At 48.4% G+C, this 17,549-nt stretch overlaps 1 pseudogene; it reads left to right on the top strand.

Moving 5' to 3' along the window:
- Positions 1 to 17,549, top strand: part of LOC102371606 — a 27,542-nt pseudogene that overhangs the window by 390 nt on the left and 9,603 nt on the right.

The raw sequence follows: 17,549 nt of genomic DNA, 5'->3' as shown, positions 1-17,549 counted from the left end.
CCCAAAAAAAAAATGCCCCCCCCCCCCCCCCCCCCATTTCCACTGAGGATACAAATCTTACAGTGGGCCACAGTTCCCCTTTATCTCACCTCTTTGGGCTTGGTTATACCTGGCCCTGACAGTTCCACCTGGAAGTTCACTAGGAGAATCCGCATGTGGGGACAGCAGGCAGCCTACAGAAACTGCGGGCATCAGGCTCCGTACACACAGCCTAAAGCTTCCATTCCCCAACCCATACTTCTGCAGAGCAGCAGACACTGGCTCTGATTAGAAACCAGTCAGGATCTCATCCTGGTGAGATCCACCACAGTCTTTCAGTGCCCTCCTGTGTCAAAAAGGTCCCACACCAGTCACTGTTACTGTGCCATAGAGCACCAAGCAGCAGTGGGGACCTAGGGCAGGGCATTGTGTGAATTAATCCTGTTCCAAACAATGCAGCACCCAGTGCAGGGAAGCAAGAAGTCATCTTTTGCTCTGTGGACTGGGGCTTGGAGGGAGCTGGGTTGAGTGTTGGGGATCTCCTTGCAGTGCACGTGGTTCTAGTGTTCAAGCCATGATTATGAGTGATTCAAGGAGAGTGAATGCAGAAAGAGAAGGCTCTGGATATAAACTAGAGAGAGCTGCCCAGGCCTTCCGGTGGTATGTTACACCCAGGATGTCCTGGGGGCCTTTTATCCAGAGAAGGACAAGAGAAGCCAAAGCAAGTTCCTCTGATCTAGAGACTGTTTTATTGGGATGTTATCACTCAGGCACCATGACCCAGAGCAGCTACATGACAGCAGAGGATACAGATACACTCACTGCTGGGTGGTGAGGTCGCAGCCCTCAGGATCCGTCTTTGTAGTCTGAGGCAAGTTCCACCCCTCTGCCCCGGTGTGGAGGAGTTTGATACAGTTCAGGTTCAGATGTCTATGTTCCCATCCTTTTCTTTGAGAGAATGATCTCTTGGCCAGTGGAGCAGGGACAGTCATGGCCTGTGACCATTGTTCTTTCCTAGGGTTGCCTTATTAATATGGGGTGTGATCCCTGACCTGTGCATCTCAACTCCCCTGAAACTGTCCCTCACCATCCCCTTTTCTCACATGCCCATGGCTGTGATTCAGGATTCAGCCTGAACAGCTTCTGGGATCAAAAGATCTGGAAGGAGGAAGGTAGTGAAACACCTAGCACAGCCAAAAGGGCTGAGGGGTGTTCATGACTCCCCAACAGCTGCAGAAAACAAAGGGCTCACTCATATCTTCAACTGACAAACATTGGACCATGTCCTGATTGAACTGAAAGGTGGGATTGCTTTGAGCCTGGGGATAGGACACTGGTGCTGACTGTTCTCTGCCTCTTCAGTGCTATTAACAAATGGGTCAAGTGCAGGGGGACTGGAGGGTGAGTTTGTTCCTGTTGAGGAGGGAGCTGCTGTCAACTTTGAGACCACTGAGCACTTGGGAAACGTGCAAAAAAAGCTGTTAAATTGCTGAGGCAGAGGGAAGGGTGAGCGGATGGAGAGCACCTGAATTGACGGGGGCTGGAGCAAGGAGTAAAATCCCATGCAACCAGTGCCTTACTCTGGGCAGCCACTGGAGGGTACTGCTGCTCCTGGGGGCAGCAGTTGCCCCCTCTGCATTGCCCAAATTGCCCACTGGGTGTCACTACTGACCCATACAAGGGGGAAAACCTGTGCACCCTAGAGGGAGTGGTGGAATCATTAAGGAAAGCATTTGCTAAATGACTTGCAATAAAACGCTGAAGTAAAATGGCAGAATGAATGGTTTTCTTTTGAAGCTCTCCTTTTCTCCACATCTCTGAGAAGCTCTGGTACCGCTCATACAGAGCTGTCCTGTTCATTGTCCTGCCTTTACTCCTCACTGTTACAAAGTTAGCTCTTTCCTTGTCCACCTACATTAGGATGGGCTGTACATTAGGTCTTACCACACAGGAAAGAGACCTGGGAGTCACTGTGGACAAATCACTAAAAACATCAGCTCAGGACTCAGCAGCTGTCAAAAGAGCAAACAAAATGTTAGGGATCGTTAAGAATAGAATTGTGAACAAAACAGAAAGTATTGTGATGCTCCTTTATAAATCCATGGTGCGTTCACACCTGAAAAGGCATATAAGAGAACTAGGGAAGGTCCAGAGAAGGGGAACAAGGATGATGAGTGGCCTGGTGGGACTTCTGTATAAGGAGAGAGTAAAGAAGCTACTGAGAGAAAGAGAGAGAGTGGTGGAGGGATGGAGAGATGGATAGAGAAAATGTGGGATAGACAGATGGATAAATAGGCCTATTCAGTTCAGAAAAGAGATGAGAAAGGGGGGACATGAAAAGGGCTTACAAAATACAGGTTTCTGTTGCTTTATGCAGTACACGTGTTCCTGGAAAATGACACACAATTCAAATTTGCATAAAGGGAGCCCACTTTACAGTGTAACAAATAGCAATGTGTTCCAAGAACTCAACTGCACTGACCTCCAGGCCTATTTCTACCACTTTTACAAGACAATTTTGGTATTCACCAACAGCAGACAGTACACACAAGCACAGGGTGGTGCTTTTGCACTGGTCAAAATCTCCAGTTTTGTCTCCAGTGTTAGTAAAGTTCTCTTGCGCTTCATTGATGGACCAGGGAGAAGGGTAGGAGATAAGCTAGCAAGATGCTTAGAAGCCATAATGGGGATGACAACTACAGAAACACATGTCACAGACAATGACTGAGGAGCACAGACCCACACAGGAGACTATATTTTGGTGCACATCACTCCCATAATGCACCGCACAAAGCAGCTGATTGTGGGCTTCCACGACATTGCATAAGAGTGAATTTACCTCTCATATAACGAATTTTGGTATAAAAAGGGACATTGCATAAGAGTGAATTTGCACATACAGAAGCCACATAAAGCGAGGGAAACCTGTACTAAATGGTGAAGAGAAAGTCAATAGGGATACATTACTGACTGTCTCACCAGACAAGAACAAGGGGTCACTACATGAAACTAGTAGGCTTGTCAGTTTAGAACTAACACAAGGAAGTTTTTTCACAAGGAAGTACTAAATGATGGTGTAGTAACAAGGGTGCTGTAGGGGCACATACAGATGTGCCCAGTATGTCATTAAAAGGGGGGAACTTGTTGCCACCAGATGTGGTGGCAGCTGAGAGTTTAGCCAGATTTACCAAGGGATTGGACATGTTTTTGGAGGAAAGGGGTAATAGGAGCTATTGAGCAGGGGAGTGAGGGGCAGGCATAGCCTGAGTCAGGACTTTCTAATCTAGACCTTCTGTGCTGGAGGCTGCAAGTCAGCAAGGACGGGTGGAGATCCCAGTCCAACCCAGATCCACTCCCTTTCGGCATCTGCTCTCTGCCACCATGTGACACAGCAGACTGGGCTAGATGGACCGATGGTCTGACCCTGGTGTGGCAGGCACTGGTGGTGCTGCCATTTTAAGGACAGCAGGGAGGGGCAGGTGCTGGATGAGGAAGGCCATGTTAAGGCCCAGCTCTCTGATCCAAGGGCAGTTCATGATCAGCTAGCAAAGAAGACATATCCCTCTGCTGAGCTCTGCCATGTTCCTGGCAGAGGTAAGGGTGAGACTATGGGGATGGCTTGAAAGCCTCATTGTCTCCTGGGCATGTCCTAAAACCACCCTGCTGGGGCGTGAAGGCCAGGTGAGGCTGCTGGGGGTGCAACAGCCCCAGGTAAATGCCAGGAGTGAGCACCTTCCTGGTGGAAGGTGGGTTGAGGCACCTTAACCTCAGTCCCACCTTTGGGTGGGTTGTTTAATGCAGGGAAAGCCTGGTAAGCTTCTTGAAGCACCTGAACCTGCTGAGGTGAGCGATCCTGTGGGGCCAGGCACACTTTGCAAAGCACCTGAGTTGGGAATGGGGGACCCTGAATCTTGTACGCAGGCAATCAGCTTAGACCTGACCCAAAGTACCCGACTGGCCCACACTGGGACCAGGACCCAGAGAGAGGTCAAAAGGGCCAGGGGCCTATTGCGAGGGATGTCCACAGAGCAAAGAAGCTCGAGGTCCTGACTAGTTTGAGATGGGGCCAGAGCCTAAGGGGAAGCCGAAGGTCCCAGAGGGGACCACAGCTAAGGGTTGAAGGGTACGGCTGAGTTTAGCTGCCTGGGATGCCATCTGCAAGACTTGGGCCGCAGTGTAGGGGTGGAATGGAGCTGCAGATACCTCACTAAACATCAGGGTTCAAAACAGGCAGCCCCCCACCTAATTGACACCTCAATATTATTACAATAAGGCGTGGCAGGAGAGTGAGGTGGGAGGCTGGCCCGTAGACAGGAGGCAGACTGGTGCTTGCATGGTGTGTGAAAGCTTGCCTGTGTCACACCAGGAAATAGCAGTTCTTCTGTTCTTGTTCTAGATGCAGCCAATGAGGGGAATGACAATCCAGCACTGGGCCTTGCCATGCTGGAAGTGGAATATTCCCGCAAAAAAGGATCTCCCCCTTGACAGAACATGTTCATGTGGGGACAGGCAAGAGGGGAACTTTGTTCTGGTCTCTCCCATCTTCTAGTGATTTTGCTCAGAGTTGGGAAGCTGCCCCTGTCACTGGCACAATGGGAACAGGTTCCAGCTTTACAATCACCTGTGACCTCCAGGAGAACAAGGCAGCCAATTCAGTGTGCCTGCTCTTGAGTCCAGTGCTATCGTGAGATGATCCCATTATTTATTGAATGAATAAATGCCCCAAGCCCTATTAGACATGGCCTGGAACTGGAGAGGGAGGTAAAGCTTGTTCCCCAAGCACATGAAACCTGGCTATGGCTTGCTTGTTCTCTTAGTCCTATGATGCCAGCTGCCAAAGGAGTTTAAGGACCTGCAGACATACCCAGAATCTTCTCTGGTGGCCAAGGGAAAGAAAAACACACTCCCATGTGTGGTGAGCATGTTTGTTATTACCCTGAAATAAAATAGTTTTCTGATAGCATACTGTTAGGTTAACAATAATTTGGATTATTAAGAAGTATTAGCTTTACAGCTGAATACAAGGCATGACCTGTGGCCTAGCAATGTTGCTGACCAGAAGGCAGAATGATAGCTAAGCCTTTGCTTATGTTAAGTAATCATTTTAACTGTGTTAACCATTTTCTGAGTAAAATGCAGCAAGTGAATCTGTGTCTGTGTGCTGTAAACCAGATACAGCAAGGAACAAGATAACACAAAGAAGCCATTGTTCTAAGTACAGTGATCGTGTCCTTAAGAAGTATCTACTACTGTGCAAGTTTTTGCTAACCTATCATAGTGTTACTGTTACTTAACTTTTAGCTTTTAGAAAGTGCTAGTTCAGCTTAATAGAAATATGCTGTTATAAAGATCTGTGAAGCACCGCCCAAGTATTGCTTTTGTTAACCCTGTAGTTTTGCCTTGTTGTAAAAAGTATAAAAGAACGCCCCACCCTTTAGGGGGGGCCATTTTGCCTTTTTGCTGGCTTTATGGTCATTGCTCAAGCAAATATACTGCAGTAAAACTTTACCCGTGTTGCCTGGTCCCTATGCATCTAGACAACGAACCCCAGGGAGTTTTCTCCCATGACACATGCAAGAGCAGAGTAGGGGAGACCAAAAGCCAGCAGAACTGGGCACGTACATTTTATCTTTTGGACACTGAGAAGGCATGAACAGAAAGAGGGAGAGGCTATTCTGAGAAGTGCTGTGAGAAGTAGACACAACATATGCAATTTATGCAAAACTCTGAAGCTTTTTTTAAGTTATGAAAGTACAAAATACCCTGTTTGCTGTAAATTGTACATAAAATCATAGAATATTAGGGTTGGAAGGGATCTCAGGAGATTATCTAATCCAACCCCCTGCTTAGTGCAGGACCATCCTCAACTATGTCATGTCATCCCATGTTCCCATTTGCCTTTTTCAACGCCCCCTGTTGGGTTCAATTTTAATTAAAATGTGGGTGTAAATGAGATTAAATGATCAATTAAACTATTCTCGTCTTAAATCCTAATGTATTAAATGCTTGAGCAATACCAGAATCCAAAATGGCATGGTATTCTTATCAAATGACACCCAATGACTTGACTGGCCAGGCACTGTCATGGCATCAGGGGTCGCAATCAGTATCAGGGTGTTGTTTGCTTCTCTGGCATCCAAAGTGTTAAGTTTTTATTTTAGCTATTTATAATTTTTACAGCTTTTTCGACATGTCCCATATACGGTTGTACAATGGGTCTCTACCAGTCATCGTTTTTCAGCAGTTATCCCCCCATTGCTTTGTTACCCATATCTTTCCCATTTTCTTGTTAACTAGATCAATCTCAAGCTCCTGCCCAGGGGTACAACATGGGCATGGCCACCTGGCTGTTTGGGCTCCAGAAGACAGCCCCAGTTTGGGATACCAGGTCCTGCAGTTGGGAAGCCATGGGTATGGACACCCCCACTACATGGCAGGGATGGGAAGCAGGCAGGGTATGTGGATGCCTGGGTTCCCTGGGAGGGGAGTGGGGTCCAGTGGTGAAAGCAGGCAGGCATGGGAGCCTGGACACCTGGGTTCAAGAGGTGGGGTGGGCTGGGAGTGACAGTAGGGCAGGGCTGTAGGCCTGGGTCCTCTGACTGGTGGGTCTACCCTGTGACTGGTGGTGGGGCCCTGGAGACCACATGTCCATGGGGTGGCTGTACCTGCCCAGTGAATTGTTTGATGGGCCCACCCAGTGTTGATCACTCCACTCTGCTTGCAGGTGGCACTGTGTTCCCCCGCCTGGGCGTGGCCCCAACTGGGGACAATGCCTGGCTGGTGGTGAGTGCAGGGGATTGGGAGCAGAGCAGGGAGGGGTGTGGGGTCTGATGGCGCTGACCAGACCCCCTCCCAGTCATCCCCCACCATGGCTTTCTGGCCTCAGCCTCACAGAGGTGTGTGACTGGAAGCCGCCATTGCCACAGTCCTCCCCCGCCCCAACCTGGTCTGGGTGGGACTGACTGGTATTTCTGTTGCCCCAGGTGCCTGCACATATGCACACATCAGCTTACACATGCCTGTGCACATGCACATACATACAAGCACACACACGGACACACATGCATGCACACAGAGACGCACACGGGGCAGACCTGCACGCAGACGTCGTTGAACATGCATGCATACGTGCACAGACATATCACTGAACACAACTACACGCACCCATGTGCACATGCGCATATGAATGCTGAAAGCCACGAACACACACATGCCCACACATACACACAGAAACAAATATGCACACACACATACTAATGCCAAAAACCACATGCATGCGCACACGCACACGGATGCTGAAAACCACACACGCGCACACATGCATAAGCCACGGAACACACATGCGCGCACATTCCTAAACACATGCGCGCGCGCGCACAGATGCAGAAAGCCATAAACACACAAATATTCACACACATGCACACGGATCGCGAAAGCCACACCCCCGCCTGCCCGCCCGCCCCCGCTACGCCCTGCTACAGCCCGAGAAGGAAGGGGTTAACGAGAGGGCCGTAGCGACCATGGAGTCGCTGTCCTCCACACCGACCAGACCGGCGGCAGATCTTTCCCCCTCTGGGCAACCGTGAACCGTCCTGCGATGCGGTGACGTAAGGGTGGGCGGGGCCCGGGGAGCTGTGCTGACGGCCCGCGGGCGCGCGGACAGCAGCGGGAGGCCCCGGGGTCCCCGCGGAGCGGCTGGGAGGAAGGGCTCGTTGTCGGGGCGGCACTGCCGGGAGAGCGGGTTCCCGGGGCGGGCGCTGCGCCGGGGGCTCTGCAGGGCAGTGCGGGTGGCGCCCCCATGCAGCTGGTGCCGGGAGAGCCGCCATCCTCCCCAGGTGCCCCCGCCGCGGGCTGCCCGCCCTCCCTCCAGCCCCAGCACGGCGACGTCTGCCACCTGTGCGCGTCCAGAGAGCCCGGAGATCCAGCACCGCGGAACAGACTCGAGCAATCCAGTCTGCTGGGGTGTGGGAATTGCCACCGGCGTCAGCGGGCTCAGCCTCCCTGCCCTGAAAAATGGCAGCGGGGATGCTTTAACTAAAGCTCGTTTGACAAGCTTTTCCCCCCCCCCCCCCACATTTTTCAGTGCACAGACACTGATGCACGTGACACTGGGCGCTTTACTTACAGCAGCTCTCCGAGTCACTCTCATTCAAGTGCCCCCTCCCAGAGCACGTCTACAAACACCCTTGATTTGTGAGATAAATCCAGAGATTTCATAGAGTCACCAAGAAGCAGGGTTGGAAGAGGTCTCCTTCGGTCACATAATCCAACCCCCTATTTCAAATAGGCCAGCGTGTTTTAAACACTAAGAATTGCTGTCATGGTCTGTCTTAAGTTCTTTGCAGCACAAGAATGGCTCTGTTGCTTTTCAGTACTCAAACAACATGTGAAAGCCAAGAGCTGGCATTTTCTGAGGGGTACTTTGAATCTAAAAAAGGCAGAGAACTGCTGCAATACAGAGTAGTTCAGTGTATTAGTCTGCAGTAACAGTTGCTTTTGAAAAATCTACACCTCTTTGATTTAGTCAGTCTATAAGAAAGGTAGAGGGAGCAACATGAGCTGGGCTGAGATAGACAAGCACATTCTTCCACCAGCAGAGCTGCCGCCTCATCAGGCCCTTTGTTGGAACAGCTGTCAGCTGACGGGTGAGAACTTGTGCATTCCCATCTGCTGTAGCCAGGCTGGTAAAAGTTTGTATAGAGCTGTTGTGAGCCATGGCAGTCTGAAGTCAGGTGGAAGACAGGGTAGTCTTGCACCTTATAGACTAGTGGTTCTCAGCTGGGGTGCTGTGAGAATTGGCAAGGGATGTTGCAATGCCTCTGTTGCCCAGGATTTCCTAAAGGGCATGTGGGAGTAGCCACCCACAGTTCAGGGGGTGGCTGCACCCCTGCTCCCAGTCTCCTGTGTTCTCACCAGTGCAGGCTTCTCCGCCCCTGGGACAGTGGGGAAAGGCAGACAGGGGAGGGGAAATGCCTTTGAGCAGGAAGGAGAAGGGAGGGAAGATTTTCATGTGCTTTAGGGTCTTTAAAAAAAATCCCTAATGGTGCAATGCAATCCAAAAAGAGGATGCAGCTGCACCACTGCGCCCTCTCTGGATCTGCCCCTGTGGCTGCTGCCATGGCATTGAAATTGCCTGGTGCACATCTGTTTTCAGGAGGTGCATCGGAGCTGAACTGAGAAGCAGCTGCAGCAGAAAGGTGTGTGCTACCCACACTGCTTTAGACAGGCAGGCATGTGCATCAGTGCTGCAGCTTGTCCTAGCTTGGCTTGGCTTGGCTCTGACATGCCACTGGAAAATGGAGGGCTGTGGGGCAGTTTCATAGAGAAGCAGGTCTGGGAAGGGGCATTTAGTCCGCAGGTCATCTAGCTAGTCCAACCCCCTGCCTGAGGCTTGATCATCCCTGTCCAAGCCATCCCATACAAATCCATCATCTAACCTCTTTGTAAAACTGTCGTCAGCGCAACCCTGACACGTAGCAGTAGCAGCCTGGAGATGCATCCATTGTTACCAGGTAAGACTGTCACAGCTCCGCCTGCCCCACTCACCTGTTTCCAGGAGGCTTGGTTTCTCCTGGCTGCAGTGATGGTGGCAGTGGGATGAATATAATGGTAATTATAATGACCTAATTAACTTCTAACAGTTTGTGCCAACCTTGAAGCCTAGAAGCAGGAGGGAAGGGTGAAAGGGCAGGAAGAAGTGTAAATAGCGGGGGGAAGTTCCCACTTTGCTATAGAAAATCATAGGGGTTTGGGTTACAAGCCAGCTGGGCCAAAGGGAAGGCATAGGTAAAAAGTAAGCATCAACACTGGTAACATACTCAGCACCTTAATTTCCCTCCCTCACCTCCAGCGGTGTCCCTAATCAAGCTTTCAGTCCCGGAGTGCTTAAACAGCAGCTGTCCCCAAGTCTAAGTCCAGTTCCTGCAGTCTAGTCCTAGCTGACCAAGCCAGTGAGATCTCCAGCTCCACTGTGCACCCTTTTGGGTAGGGGTCCAGCATACCCCATGCAGCCTGTGGCCCAGCCCCCTATACCATGTGCAGCATTGGGTCCAGCCCACTTACTGTGGGCAGTGTACCCTGTATTAGCCCTGGTGTCTGCGGGCTGTGAGCGAGCCCTGGGGCTGGCACACAGTGTACACACAAATGCACACAATTGGGGATGGTCCTGCTTGGAGCAGGGGGTTAGACTAGATGACCTCCTGAGGTCCCTTCCAACCCTCATTTTCTGTGGTTCTATATACACATACATGCATGCTTGTGTATATTTGGGTACATGCGCACGCACGCGCACACACACACACGATGTATATTTGTATGTATATTGCTGCATGTGTGCCTGTGTATATAGCATAAAATTTTGTGAGCCTACGCTTTCTTCATCAGATGCTATGAAAGGTCATGCACAGAGTAGTGTGTAAAATGGAGACAGTGATTTGAAAGAAAAGGCAGGAAAAGAAGGGAGAGAGGAGAGGGGGGGTTAGTGCTGGAAGAAGCAAGCAATCAGTAAACCTGTAGGAATAAAGCGGACACAAAAGCTAATCCAGGTAATGGGATAAAAATCTTTTGTGGTGCAGAGTAAGGCTGAGAGCTTCCCCTGGTGTGCTGAGGAGGTTTCTGGTGGTGAAGGGTAAATTCCTGGGGGTCGCCACTGATGGTTTAGTTATGATGGAGGTGCCCCCTAGTGTAGACACACTGCTGTGTACAAACCAAGGGCTTTGCTGGAGCACCTGTGTCAAATGAGGAGAGGCTAGTTTTGCATCAGTGTCCAGCACAGCCAGGCTGGCATATCTTTGTAATGCATCATAGGGCTCAGGATTGTGGGGGCTGGATGAGGCTGGAGCAGAAGGGACTGAACATGTACTGCTTGTGACTGCAGTTCCCAGAGGCCTTTGAGGACGTGGCGCTGTACTTCACCCAGAAGGAGTGGGAGCTGTTGGGAGATGGAGACAAGGTGCTTTACCAGGACCAGATGCTGAGGAATTACCAAGCCCTTGTTTCCCTGGGTAAAGTTCTGTTTTCTTGCTTCTCCCCAGAGCTATGTGAACTCAGAAATGTCTCCTTTCTCTCCTGGTTCTTCTACAGTCTTCTCCTCATGAAGGTTGGGCTGATGGTCTAAAAATGCTTTATTTCCCTCCCCACTGTTCTGTCATTGATTAGGCCTGTGTTCTGTTTTATGTCTTCATATCCTCTTTTATTGAACCAGTCCCTTTCTCCTGGGTATTCCTCTTGGTCTAACTCCTGCTGCTTCCATATTCAGGAGTTATTTTGCAAGATGATCTTCCTCTGCCTTCCCAACAAGTCAACACCATCCCCCAACCCAAGGTTGAAAAATATTCTTTAAGTACCTCTACTTGGGAAACTAGCCTTGTGAGAGAAAAGAGGATAAGTATCATGCCCATACATTTAACTCTGTAGGTCCTTTCCAGGTCTACTTCTGTATGATTCTATGATTTTGCACACTGCAAAGATTTCTTAGGGTGATATCTTTTATTGGACCAACTGTTTACTTGCGATAGAGTTAGTCAGGTTTTTGAATGGAAGACCTGATGAATCTTGCATTCAAAAGCTTATCTAATTCTATCCCAGCTACACAGTTGGTCCAATTAAAGAGATCACCCTAAGAAGTTTGCCTCTCACAGAATTTCTGGACCATCATGGCTAGATGGGACAACTGACAACCAACGCCCAGGAAAAAGCAAACTTGCTAAATGGGTACTTCCCATCAGTTTTCCACCAGTCCCATGGGACGCCACTGCCCACTATGGGGCAGGGAGGCCCAGGTGAGGGAGATTCCTTACCCTCCATCAATGCTGACCTCATGAAGGAACACCTTGTGAGGCTGGATACATTCAAGTCAACCGTCCCTGACAGTTTACACCCCAGGGTACTCAAGGAGCTGGCTAGCATCATAGCTCAGGCCCTGGCATGGATCTTCAAGAACTCCTGGTGCTCTGGTGAAGTGCCCGAAGATTGGAAGAAGGCCAACGTGGTGCCTATTTTCAAGAAGGGGAGGAAAGTGGATCTGGCAAACTACAGGCCCATCAGCCTGACCTCTATCCTAGGGAAGATCCTAGAAATGATTAGCAAAGAGACCATTCTTAACAGACTGGCTGATGGCAACATCTTGAGGGATAGCCAGCACGGGTTTGTTGCGGGTAGGTCTTGCTTGATGGCTAACTGTGGCCTTGACCCCACCACAATCCGCTGGCTGGGGAATTGGCTCTGGAGTAGGACCCAGAGGGTGGTGGTTAATGGAAGTCAATCCTTGTAGTGCCCTGTGACCAGTGGGGTCCCTCAAGGCTCTGTCCTAGGGCCTATACTATTTAACATTTTCATTAATGATGTAGACATTGGTGTCAGAAGCAGACTGGCCAAGTTCGCCAACACCAAACTGGGGTAAAGCATCCACATCTGAGGACAGGAGGGTGATCCAGGCAGACCTTGACAGGCTCAGGAAATGGGCGGATGGGAACCTGATGGTGTTTAACACCGAAAAATGCAAGGTTCTCCACCTTGGGAGGAAAAACCTGCAGCATGCTTATAGGGTCAGCAGTGCTACGCTGGCTAGCACTACAGATGAAAGGGAATTGGGGGTCATGATTGACGACAAGATGAACATGAGCCTCCAATGTGATGCTGCAGCTGGTAAAGCGAACAAAACGCTGGCTTGCATCCATAGATGCTTCTCAAGCAAATCCCAGGATGTCATTCTCCCATTGTACTCGGCCTTGGTGAGGCCACAGCTGGAGTACTGCATCCAACTTTGGGCTCCACAATTCGAAAAGGATGTGGAGAAGCTTGAGAGGGTGCAGAGGAGAGCCACACGCATGATCAGAGGGCAGGAAAACAGACCTTATGATGAGAGGCTGAGAGCCATGGGACTCTTCAGCCTGGAAAAGCGCAGGCTCAGGGGGCACCTGGTGGCCACCTATAAGTTCATCAGCTCACCAGGATCTGGGGGAACATCTGTTTACCAGAGTGCCCCAAGGGATGACAAGGTTGAATGGTCACAAACTCCTCTGCGACTGTTTCAGGTTGGACATAAGGAAGAACTTTACTGTGCGAGCCCCCAAGGTTTGGAATATGCTGCCGACGGAGGTGGTTCAAGTACCCACTTTGAACACCTTCAAGAGACAATTGGATGTTTATCTTGCTGGGATCCTGTGACCCCAGCTGAGTTCCTGCCCCTGGGGCAGGGGGCTGGACTCGATGATCTTCCGAGGTCCCTTCCAGCCCTAATGTCTATGAATTTAGAACATCCCTCTTAGACTTGCTGAAAGAAGAAATTTATCACCAGAAGATGTATAAATTTATTAAGTCATAGGTAAAGTCATACCCACATTATTTACAAAATAAACCATGACCCAAACTCTGTTGTAGTGTAAAAGTTCCAAATCAAACTAGAAGTCAAAGTTGAGGTAATTTTAACAATGCTTTTGAAGATTTTCCTGTGCAGCCAAATTCTGTGCTACGCCACCCCCTGCAGTATCTACATGTCTGTCCCTGGCTGGCTTGCAGAAAATGGGCACATACCATTCAGTATAGAAATTGCAGTGTACAGCTATTTATTTCCTCCCCCCTCAGTTTTTTCTTGTTTTGCCAAAAACAACAAATGCACTTTTTTTTTTTTTTTTACAGAAAAAGTGTTGTGCTTAAAGGAAAAGAAAGTTAAAGGAAATAAGTTGCTCAGAAAAGACTAAAATGGTAAAAAATTCAAAATGTAACTTTTTCAGGCAACAACAATACATGTATATCTTTAAAACAACCTTTGTAAATTTTCAAAGAAAAAAAATTGAATTTTCAGTAATCAATGACATTGCACTGTTAGACATGCCATAACAATAAAAAAAATAATGTGATATCACTTCTAGCATAAATATGCTTGCAAAAACTCATGTTTTTTTGCAACAAACAAAACACTCACTTGACACACAACATAAGTTTACCTGTTACACAGCAAAAATGTATAAAACAAAAACACTCGAAACCTATGGTGCCAACAGTTATATTTTTATATCTTAAAAATGACAGTTTGTTTAACCCTTTTATCAAAAGAATAAAGTAAAAAAAAAAAAAAAAAAAAAAGAGGATAAGACAAAGTTTGCTTAAAAATTGCATTGCTGCAAAATAATTTTTTTTCTGAGGTAGGACTGCAAACTGTTAATTTAGTTGTCATCAACAATCCCTTGATTCAATGAAGAACTCTGCCAGGGCTTGTTGGGTCTTGAGGCGACTTAAGAGTCTAATCCTAAAACCACAAATCCATCAGCAAAAGTTGCAGGTCTTTCTGCAGGAAAGAGTAGGTTGCAGGCTGGGATTCCTCTCCTTTTCCTTCCTCCACTGTCTCCTCTGCTTTGAGGACCAGACACTTTACCTCAAAATGGGCTGCCACTTGTTTGAGATTGCAGTGCCATTGGAGTTGGTCAGCAGCTAGCTTAGGGCTGGGCAAAATGTGGCCCCGGGGGCCAGATGCGGCCCATCAGGCCATTCTGTCCGGCCTGTGGGGCCCCCCCAGAATTAAGAACATTTAATATTTATCTGCCCCAGGCTGCCTGTCATGTAGTCCTCAATGGCTTTCCAAAACTCAGTAAGCAGCCCTCCGTCCGAAATAATTGCTCGCCCCTGAGCTAGCTTCTCCCAGCTCTTGATGTCCACATCCATTTTCTTGAGGTATGCCTTCAATATGTCCTTGTATTGTTTCCTTTGGCCACTGCGAGATCTCAGGCCACAACTAGTTGTGTTAACTCAGTACTTCCATGGCATGTAGACTCATTTCTGGGCTTCGAAAAGCAAAGTGAAGATTAAACATTAATAAAAAAAAATAAGTTACTACAATTAATTAAAAGCAACAACTAAACCTTTCATGATGAAAGAAACTATTTTATAAAATGCTGGCCCATTTTTTTTCCCATTTAGATCAACTTGCCATTGTAAGAAGAGAGAAATCATCTTTGGGCACGTGTGTCAGAGTAATCGCACCTGTATGTTACAAGTGGAACTTTGGGCTTACAGGAATGTTTAAATCAATTGGAACATAATGGGGCTGTGCAAAGCTTCAGTCCTTGATTCAGTTCGGTGGAGGTTTGGTCCGATTTGGTGGCTGAATCTCTGAATCTGAATTGAAACTGAGGACCCTTTAATCTCTTCAAATCGGAGAGATTTGGAAAGATTTGGAGATTCGGACATAGAGAACAGCTTTAAACGTTTTTTCTAAATACCTCTAGGTAGCAGGGGCTCGTGAGTGCTGCGATGCTGGGGCGCTTGGAGTGTCCCACAAAAGCACGGGGGGCTCCCTAGCATGCCCGGTAGCAGACCCAGAAGTGGTCCGCTTTTGGGTCCGCCAGGGAGCTGTTTAGCCAGGCTGGTCTCAGAATAGCTTGTTCCTGTACACTTAATGTGGCCCCCTTAAAGTACAGCCAACTCTCCTGGACTCCTTTTCCCCTCAGACTTACCTTTCAAGGGCTCCTGCCTACCAGCTCCCTGAATTTGTTAGTTTGCTTTTCTGAAATCCAGTCTTTGTTCTCTGCCTTCCTTCTTCTTAGGATCTTGAACTCTATCATTTTGTGGTTACTGTCATCCAAGCTACCTTGCCTCTTCACATTCTCAACCAATTGCACCCTGTTTGTGAGCAGCAAGTTGGAAAGAGCTTCCCCTCCTAGTTGGCTTCTCCACCATCTGAACCAAAAATTATCCCCAACAGCCTCCCAGAATTTGCTGGACTGTCTGTGCCCTGCTTTATTTCCTTCCCATCAGATGTCACAGTAACTGAAGAACACCTTGTGAGCCAGGTCCTTTGATGTGGACACTTCCATTAGTTGTTTAGAGAAGGTCTCATCCACATTTTTCCTCCTGGGTCAGTGGTCTAGAGCAGATGCCCACTGGGGTATCCTCCCTGTAGTTCTCCCTTCTAACTTTACAAACTTTCAACAGGCTTATCTTCCACTTCATACTGTATCTTGAAACACGCGTTTATATATAGGGTAATACCTCCTCTCCCCCCGGCCTGTCTTTCCTGAACGACTCATAGCCATCCATGACCGTACTCCAGTCATGTGAACTACCCCCCCACATTTCTGTAATCTCAGTTATGTAATTCCACCCTTGTACTAGGCTTCCAGTTCTTTATGTTTCTTTTCCATGCTTCTCATATTATGCTATAAAAAATTTAGGTACTGTATTTAGTCTAATCCAGGACAGGTTTTTTTTCCCCCCATTCCAACATGCTAGGGAGAAAAGCCCCTCTCATGAATTCAAATAGAAGGTGAGAGAAGGAGTAGGTGGCTGCTAAGATTTCAGCTCTAGCTCTGGTTCAGGGTTGGAATCAGAGCCATAGCTGCTAATCTCTGACAACCTGGGGCTGTGGTCAGGGCCAGGGCAATATCATTAGTGCTAGCATTGGAGCTGCCACCATTACAAGTTCAGGGATGGGGCCAGAGCCACCACATGCTCTGTGCCCTAGGCTAAAGCCAGAGCTGCAGTCACAACAGAGTGTATTTGGCAGCCAGGGGGCAGGTGCCAAGGGTGCGATGTGCAGGTGTCTGAGGGGTGGGGGAGGGGGATGCGCAGGTGCCAGGGGGAACAGGTGTCAGGGTGGGCAAGTGGTGGAGGAAACTGAGCACAGGGGCAAGGTGCAGGGGGCAAGGGACAGGTCTCTACCCCCCCCCCCCCCCCCCCAGCAACTTTCCCCGCTGCAATAGTGCAGGGAGGGGGGACAAATTTAAGGTGATCTTCCAATAATTAGATTTGATTAATGGGAAATTATAACAAATGAATACATTTTTACATAGATTGAATCAAATTATTGGAGGGTCATCTTAAATTTAAAGTCAACTTGAATTCAGGTAAATATGGCAATTAACTGTTTGACTCCGTGAGAACATTGCTAGGACTTCTGGTATTGCTTCCCCTTTCTAGGGTTTTTAGCCATGTCCCCTGGCTCTTCACTTACCTCTGGGCTATTTCTCTCCATCCCCCAGCAAACCTAGTTTAAAGCCCTTCTTTCTAGGTTAGTGAGCCTGTACTTGAAGACACTTCCCTGCCTAAATCAGGTGGACCCCATCTCTTCCCAGTTTTTCTTGGAACACCACCCCATTGTCAAAGAAGCCAAAGCCCTGTTGTTGACACCACATATGTAGCCGTGTCTTGATCATCACTTAAAGAAGTGCTTCTCCCTTTCCCTGCTGCCACTTACCAAGCTTCCAGTGAAGGATAAGGGTAAGAAAAGTGTCTGGGCAAAGCCCCTCAAAAATTATCCACTCAAACACCCTGTTTGCTGGTCTAGATATCACCTGAGTTCTGTCCTGCCTTGCCTTTCAGGTAGGTAGGTAGTCAGGTGGTTAGTATCTTTCACCCTGAACAAGAATAGCAGCTTTACATGTAATCACCATTCACCTGAAATCTTTTTGTTTTGTGTCCGGTCTTCTGGGTTAAATGCAGTAACTGCCATTACCCTTCCTCTCCTAATGTTTTGGAAACTTCCACAGGTTGGGCATAGGACCTTGTTATTTTTTTCTAATTTTTCTTTTCTTTTGACCCTCCTGATTTAGGTTATACTATAAGTATGACCTCTT

The sequence above is a fragment of the Alligator sinensis genome, unplaced genomic scaffold (assembly GCF_000455745.1).
Source record: "Alligator sinensis unplaced genomic scaffold, ASM45574v1 scaffold662_3, whole genome shotgun sequence".
Lineage (NCBI taxonomy): Eukaryota > Metazoa > Chordata > Crocodylia > Alligatoridae > Alligator > Alligator sinensis.
Note: the sequence above shows the minus strand (reverse complement) of the source record. Positions and strands in the feature narration are given on the sequence as shown.